We start from the raw sequence: 9,472 nt of genomic DNA on the forward strand, positions 1-9,472 counted from the left end.
CTCTTTTCTCTAGTGAAGGTAATATTTGTTATAATGTAAATCTCATGTTGTATGTATTAGTACCTACGTCTTGAAATTAGATATATCATGTCCACAGTGTTTTGTTTTCTTAAAAAAATATATAAATAAATATGATAGAGAAAATAGTAATATTAATTTGCGTAGGTAAATATGAGGATGGAATAAGCAGTGGCCTGTTTCTTTGACGTAGATGACGAATTCAATTCGTCAGAAAATTTAAAATGGGGCCTCAAAGAAATAAAATCAGCCACAAAGATATAGATTATTTATAAAATAGAAACATTTCCTGTTGTGGCATTTATTCGTAGTTCACAGAGAGAAGCGGCATACGAAAATTAATTAACAAGATAAGATATCTCGCTCGACCAAATAATCAGTTGAAATTGAAAGAGTTTGTTCAGTTCGGGTAATTATCACATTTGACAACTAGAAACCACACTTACCACTAGAAACAAACCTTGATAGTGTAAGGTGATTAGTTTCAAAATAAAGGACTTGCATGATCAAAAGGGTCAGAACTAATAGGACTATGTGTGATTACATTATATGATTATGTGTAAAAATTACGGGAGTAACATAGGGTTAAACCCTAATCTGCCTACACGGAGTTTGCGGTGTCCAGTCAATGGGCAGCGCCGTCTGTGGGTCTTGTTTCTAAATCATAACGTGAAATAAAAAAAGTCTTCGCATTTCTCACAATCTGAGTGTTAAATGTTACCTAAAGCATAATAACATTCCTGCATTCATTTTTTTTTAAATAAATTGTTAATTTTATCGTAAGGGTTAAACGTGTCACTGGGAATAGGAGATTTATGAAAAAGGTAGGAATATAGTTATAAAAGGGGTAGGTTCTGGACACGAACGAGTGTCTTAAAGTTTTTTATTTTAAATAAAGCTTCGTAGCGTAGGTCATATCTTGTATTATTGTAGTAATCTTACACGTTATCAACATTTGAAAATGGGATAATAACAACTCACTAATAGTTGAGAAATGTGACATTTAAGTCTCAAAAGTAACAAAGATTACTGATAAACAAAGGTCCATTTACCTGGATCACCCAATGTTAAAACTCCAACTTTTTTGGGTGCATTTGTTTGTGCATCGTTAGTGCACGTTTGTGCACGATTTTTTTTCGTTTGTGCACCTATAATAACCGAAAAATTCCAATTTCAAATTGGGTGTTCCAGCTAAACGTTGGGACAACCAATGTTGTATGCAAAACCTGACTGCGTGGGTTTAAAAAAATTTTTTTTAGTGAATTCTCTTGTCGCATAACTAATGGGCAATTCTGTATACTTTTTAATTTTTTTTTCTTATATAGTGCGTGAGATATTTGATATGAAATATTTGATGAACGTTAACTAGAACCACCCAACAAACTTTTTTAACTTTTTATTAGGTCATCAATTTGTCTATTATTGGCTTACGTTTGTGCACGTGCTTTTATTGTTTTAGAGATTATATCGTGAGAGATATTATTTTTTTAAATTTAGTGACTTGATACTTAAACCAATAAATTTGCCCTAAAATTTTTTTGTTAAGTGCATACGATAATGTATACTTATTTAAACTTTTTCAACATTTTTTTTAAATTTTTATCTCTTAAATTAAGCTAGAAATTTGATTTTGAGTGGCCGTCAAGTTTTAAGACCAAATATTTATTTTCCAAATTTTTTAAATGCATACATTTGAGTAATTTTATTGCATGTTTTTTCATGTATTTTTTATTGTTTTTCCATTAAAATTACGCGAAAAATTCGCAATTTTGTATTTTCACTAAGTACTGAGTCAAAATATCCCGAAAAAAAACAACCGCATCAGTATGGATGGTTCTGTCAAAAGAGTCTCGTAACACAGACAACCCGACTGTAATGCTTTCTTCCTACCTCTTCTCCATACGTTTACCAATCTGACATATTCGTGCTTCAATTTGGCGAGCACCTGTATGTATTTTTATAAATGTGTCGTCAAAATATCCATTGCGAAGCTTTTCACACAGTCAAAGCTGTGTTGAAAAACAATTCTCACCACTCCAATGTCACATAGTATAACATTTCAGTGTATCGTTAGATCTCCTGCGTGCATAAATGTTTCATTTGTACATTAATTTATGACGAGCAAGCTGATATTCCGCTAGTTAAACTTTAAAAATCTCAATTTTACTACGTTCAATATCAAGACAAACGATAAACAAAATTATTAGTACTTATTATTCATTTTATCGTGACAGCGTATAAATAAAATTAATTTATTAGTATTGTTTTCGGCCGGCAATATAATATAGTTTATGAATGCCTGTTGTCTTTGTCTATGTAAATACTAGCTAACGTCAAAATCATCTGTCAGTTGTCATCGCCAAAAATAATAAAAATATTTCAATTTTCTTTTATAGTCAAAAGTGGAACTGGATTTTTCCATATATTTACCACATCCCTGTTGAAGCAACTAAAGTGGATAATTACCATCCCTAGAATTTTCCCAGCAACTAGGCACATAGGTAACCGTACAAAAAGATTGAAGACAACTGTATCAGACTAATGTCACGATAACGTAATTTTTTTGTTCATATCCTCATACACCACATAATTTTCCACACACCCTATGTCGATGGATGTGCCATAATCCAAACAGGACCTGTGCCACGTGCGCTCCACGAAGATAACTAGGTAGGACACCGTTTGAACTTGGAGTATCTTACGATATGATAACACCGACATAAGACTTGGGGCTCTGCATTCAGCTGATGAACTTAAAAACTGCAACATGTATTCTGTTTTTTTATTGTATTTAAATTCTATTAATAAAAGTATTGCAAGCCAGCCAGTGTAAAACAATATTTTATTTATACCTATGCTAAGAGAATGCGTGACAGGACATGACAATACTCACCATAACATACCTACTTACATTATTTGAAAACACCTCAGAGACATTGGTGCTTGAAAAAATATAACGCCAGACAGGTTCAAACCTGTATACACTGGATTCCGGCTGATGTGCTTTACCAATTTAGTCACCTATCTAATCAGGGTGTTTTTTTTTTTTTTCAAAAAAAAAAAATTAGGGTGTAATTAACTATCCAAAATTCATCTGAAGCATTTTACAAGATTCACTAATATTGGTCATTGGCCTCCGCAGCTTGGCCAAAATACAGCATCAAGTCCTGTCCGGTGCAATATTAATCCAACTGGTGTGTTTTAAAATTATTCATGTTCAATAAAAAAATGTCATCTTCACAAATATTGTGAAATAGTATATTGTATAAGAGCACGGTGGATTCCTTGCACACAGATATATGCCAAAAAGTTTAATAATTAGTAATATTATGCTCTCTCATATTATAAAATCATTGTATAATTTGATAACTGATGCAGATAGACTTAAAATTATTAAAGGAAAAGAAGGGAAACTGAAATTCAACATTCATCGTGAAAACATATATTTATTGAAATACTTAAAACTAGGTACCTACCTATATCTATTAACAATAATTATTAACTCCAGTGGTAATTATGTAACTAGGTAGTCGTCTTAAAAAATCATGAAATATACGATATAAAATTAAATCAATTTTCTGTTGGCACATAGGTGAAGGGTAAGCGAAAAGAATAATCATCGTCACATTAATTCAGTTTTGAGATTAAGTGAAAAAACTTAAACTGGTTATATGTATATTATCTGCTAAGCTTGAATTAAAAGTTATCTTACATGTTAAATTAATATTAATTACATTCACAATAATTCACTCTAGTTAAATATAGTTTTGTACAAGGGACTAGTGATTGGCCAAATCTGATCGCATGATCTTTGATTCGGCGAATCACGAGCCTGACCCTGGCGCCGGCGCGCGAGGATTTCACGCACAATGCGCGGCAAAATTTATTATATTTGAATAATTATATTTAGTCTTAAAATTATCGCTTTGATCCATCATCATTTATACTTTTTAAATTAAATTAAATTTATCTTAATTACACCTCCGCCCAATATGCGATTTTCACACACCGGACGAAGGCCTTTACCTATGAATAAAAAATACTTACGTGGTTGAGCAAGGAATCAGGTTAGATGTTTTATGAAGCCGTTTCTAGAGGTCAGGGTTACGTTTCGACTTATAGCTACTAAATGATTATTTTACACCGAGAGAAGCCCGCCTGTAACAGGGGTGTATCAGAATCTTATTTAGATTATATTATTGATGGTATAGCTTGATTTTAAGTTGGGCTATTAGAACCATATCACGCCTAGATGCATAAAAAATTATGAAATTTCTTGACGGGTAGGTAGCGCATTATGGCACCTTACGAAGGCTCAGAGCAAATGTATACTGAGCTTCGATAACAGATCTTTGCGACGAATACTAGGCGTGCGGTGGCATGACTTTAGGAGCAACAAGGAGATAAGAGAACGCACCAAGCAGCCTCTCATCACACTTGAGAGTGCAGAGGCGACGTTGGACTTGATTAGCTTATGAGTTTGATGAGCTTAAATAATGGGACCATACCTAAATAAGATTGCATATAAATAAAAAAGATTTCAAGTTATACACATTTATATTTTTATAAAAATCGATGTTTTTTTAAATAAATATAAAAATATTAAAATGATGAATTAGTCAAAAATCTACACGACGAAAAATTGAAAACATAAGCTAAATTTTAATAATAAATATGACCATAAAATATAATGTAATAATAATGTAACTGTGTATGTAAATATCTAACAAATTCACATTTTTTTACAATTATTGTAAGTTTATCTTCGACTTCAAATAAAAATATTTTTCTTCTTACTAGTTTATCAAAAAAATGTCTCAAATTGCAATCTTCGTATTTTTCCGCTAGGTGCCTCTGGTAGGTAGGTAGAAGCATCCCCCAAGAGTAACAGGATAACGAAACATATTGTAATTTGATATAATTTATCATGCATTTTCATTCAACAGTGTTTTAATTTATCAATAAATACATATAGGGAAACACTTAAGAGAAAAAATATTCATCAATTAATTAGAGGAAAAAGTAAAATTTTAAAACATATAGAACCTATACTAAAGCCTGATTTAACATAATTAAAAAGTAAAATATTTAATGTCGGTAAATATTAAAATTTTTTATAAGTAATATATTATAATCTTGTAGAGTTACAAGAAGAGCTCACGAATATCCACTGGGATGTTGTCGGACTCAGCGAAGTAAGACGTAAAGGTGAGGGTATTATCACTTTACAAAGCTGACATGTGCTGTATTACAAATGAACCGATGAAGGACGCACGAGTGGTGTTGGATTTATTGTCAACAAAACCTGGAAAGACCGCATAGTCGAATTCAACTGCATTTCTGAGAGGGTCGCAAGCCTGATACCTACTCAAAATCAATGCAAGGTACCGGATTCAGATTTTGCAAGCATATGCTCTGAAACAGAGCTATCCTGATGAAAAAGTGGAAGAGTTTTACGAAGAAATAACTAATCTTTCTCTATCTAATAAATAATCTTCGAAAAATAAAAGTAAATGCCACTTGAACATCATAATGGGAGATTTCAATGCACGTATTGGATCATACCAAAGAGATGACGTACTGGTCGGACATTTCGGACATGGCTCAAAGGATGGTAGAGGGGACATGCTTGTGGAGTTTGCTGAAACCAACAATCTTCACATTATGAATTACTTTTTCCAACATAAACCTACACGTAAGTGGACATGGAGAAGACCGTCAGGTAGAACCAGCGAAATCGATTACATCCTCACTGACAGAAAATATACATTTTTAAACTGTAAGGTGATCAATCTGTTTAACACCGGCAGCAATCGCCGGATGGTGAGATGTAAGATAAGATTGAACTTCAAATCAGAAAGATCCAAACTCCAGAAGTCAAATGCTCGCATATACTTGCAGAACAATACTGAATTCCAAGATGAACTCAAAAATGCACTATCGGCTTTCTTAGATGAGAACGAAACTGTTTCCCTATCCAACGCGGAGGATATAACGAATATCATTCTACAATGTGCAGAAAAAAACAGGCGTAAAAAGCTCGGAAGTCACTCCTCCCACCAAGCTTTCAAAGGCAACATTGAATCTTATGGAACAGAGAAGGAAGTAGGGCACATTCAGCTGCCCTTGTGAGAAGCATGGATTGTCCAAATTTGGTATAGGAATGCATACGAATAGAAAAAGATAGAATAGAGGAAGAAGAAGATGGTTGTACTAATTCAGAAACCTTGACGGGCGTTTGCACAATAACTCACCAAAATTTCATTGCAATCGGATGAATAGTATAGGAACGCACACGGGACAGACATACATTCATTTATATATAATACTAGCTGAAGTACCCGGCTTCGCACAGGGTCGCTTCGTGGTTATATTTATCTTAGATATTTAAAAAATAATAAGAGGTAATTATTTTTTTAATATTAAAATATCTGTGTTATACAATATGGCAATATGAAAATAATTCTAATAAGAGTATAGGTCAAACAAAAGACCACTAAATTAAAATCGAATCCAAAGTATGCAAACGTTATTAATATGTAGTAAAAAAAATCAAAATTGCATGGAACAAACAAACAATAAACGTTGTATTTTATATAATACTAATTTAGAAACCTTCGCAGGTGTACGCACAACAACTCACAAAAGTTTCATCGCAATCGGTTGAATGTTATAGGAACGCATACGAATATAAGAAGAAGATGATTTTCTAATTCAGAAACCTTTGCAGGTTTTGGCACAATTATTGACGAAAGTTTTATTGCAATCGGATGAATGGAAGAATATAAAATAAAAGAAGAAGATGGTTGTATTAATTCAGAAACCTTTGCGGGTGTTACCACAACAACTGACGAAGGTTTCATCGCAATCGGATGAATGGTACAGGAACCATATGAATAAAAGAAGATATAATGAAGAAGAAGTAGAAGAAGATGGTTTTTCTAATTTAGAAACCTTTGCGGGTGTGTGTACAATAACTGACGAAAGTTTCGTTGCAATCGGATGAATGGTATAGGAACCATACGATTAAAAGAAAATAGAATGATGATGAAGAAGAAGATGATGATTTTTCAAATTCAGAAACCTTTGCGGGTGTGCATACAACCACTTACCAAAATTTCATCGCAATCCGATGAATGGCATAGGAACGCATACGGGACAGACAGAAAGACAGACAGACAAACAGACAGACATTCGGACAAATCATTTCTGAATTCTAGTGCCTACTGGAAAGTCGAGTGCGGTGCGACTGTTGAATTTTCTATTAGTTCAGCATTTACGAAGAGCACGCCGATATCGTGGCCAAAGGAAGTGCGATTCGTAGAAAACAGGGCTCACAGTTATACTGATGGGCGAACGCTGTTTGGCATGACGGACGCCAGAACGGGTAATCTGTCGTCGTTTACCGAGACTATCGACGAAGATTTCCAGCTGTTAGATTTGGACGACGAGGATCGTCCGACCAAAAGGAAGCACAAAAGGACAACAACAGGGGGATTGGGAAGATCATCAATGAAACATTAATATAATTATTCTTTTATATAATAAAAATAGTACAATGGGATTCGGTTTCTTATTATATTCCTTTAAAAAAGGCGCTGGCCGCCACTGAAATGAAAACATTCTCGAACTAAACGCTTCGTCTATGGGAAACACGTCGCTATTAGATAATACGATCACTGGCGTTCGGCCAATGACCGCATCGCCTTGATATTTCACCTTCACATTACACGTGTCGCCCCCAAAGATATAGTGTTTCGCTCGCGGACGCTTCCATAACAGGTTCATTCCATAATATTACCCTCCTGTCAACACATTCCATAAGTGGAAATGTACAATATCTATTAAAATTGTCCATTTGGCCAAAATTTATATAATAATGAATGCAGGCATCGAAAAAAAAGTTTTTACCTGCATTCGGCGGACTTAATATAAAGAGAGTATTTTTTTTTGGTACTCTACGGTCGAGGACATTAAATAAACATTTGAAAAAATACTCAACATCTGAGCGAGCGATTGTCATTAAATTGAAAATAAACTAGTCGCTCCATAACATGGAAACTTTATTCTGTTGACAAGTAGTAATTTTGGACGTTTCCCATTGGAGCGTTAAAAATTAAATTTTGAGGATCCCTTGATGCAAAGAACTCGGCTAATTCTGAGATTGATAATTCATTGTAAGTACTGCCAACAATTTTACATACATTTTGCAACAATGGAGACTGCCGATTAAAAAATTTGTACTTGGATTGCATCCAGATAGACAGACCGAACACGTGACCTATTGGCGCTGTTGGAAACCGCCGAAGAAACTCGACGAGCCGGTCTCCCTTTCATCCTTCTTTACGCCCGGGAGAGTCGTCAGATCCTTCGCAGCCATTGCCACCAGCTTCTGCAGGGCTTGATGCTTTGGGTCGGCAATACTGGACGTCAAGAAGGTCGATCGCATCTCCGAAAGTTTCCACCAGTTTTTTTTGTCCACTGCGGAGATCTTCTTGAAGTCGTATATGTCCAGCTTTATTACCTGGTATCCAGTTTCTCCCGGCGATGTCCAAGTAATCAATGTGCCGTTCTTCCTTCTCGCAATAGACTGTGATATTGTACCAGTGGTCGATGCTGATATCGACACTGGCAACAACGCGTCGAGCGTATCTTCGACCGACAATGTTCCGGGCAACCGATCTGAGTTCGTCCACGGCGCAGCATTTGCAGGTGGAATTATAGTACTGGCAGTCGTGAATAATGTGGAAATGGTCGGCGTGATCGCAGATGAGGAACACTGCTCCCCTGTGTCTCCACCGAAGACCTCCATAAACTGATCCGTCAACCCGCCCGGAACATTTCTTCTCGTAAACGTCGTGTAAAACTCTCCTTTTCGGAGCGACCCTTTGAAAGCCGAGAACGTACATTTTTCTAATTCGACTTTGTCCCGTTTGAGCTGTTTTGCGATGAGTAATACCCCTTGCGACGTCGTGGAGCAGATCCTCTTCCAGGTCAGATTTCTCGTTTTCAAGCACTGTCGCTCCAGAAAACTCAGACATATCGCTGGAGGCCACACCAATTCCAATATTTCCAGCATGGATATCAAAGGCGGGGCTCCTACTTCTGCTTGTAAATCTATCGCTTTCGTGACGGCTGCTTCCGTAGAATTCGTCGTCTCCTGAATTCCCAATTCCTCGTAAATGGCTTGGGTTTCTGGCTCCATATCCGGAATACTCGCTTCCGAATCGCTCACTTCCTCCTGCGAATGGTGCGACTCCTCTGCGTTGTCCTCCTCGTCTGATGAATTCACGTCCCGAATTGCAATAGTTTTCCGTCCGGTAGCTACAGCCCGACGAGTCGCTTTCGTTGCTTCTGAAGTCTTCATAGTTAATGTTGAGAGTATTCGACATCAGGTGCTGGGAAAATTCTAGGGAGAACAATAATTATTATCCACTAAAATCGCTTAAGCATG

The sequence above is a fragment of the Rhyacophila brunnea genome, unplaced genomic scaffold, assembly GCF_057557595.1.
Source record: "Rhyacophila brunnea isolate RB1 unplaced genomic scaffold, BYU_Rbru_1.0 scaffold_13, whole genome shotgun sequence".
Taxonomy (NCBI): domain Eukaryota; kingdom Metazoa; phylum Arthropoda; class Insecta; order Trichoptera; family Rhyacophilidae; genus Rhyacophila; species Rhyacophila brunnea.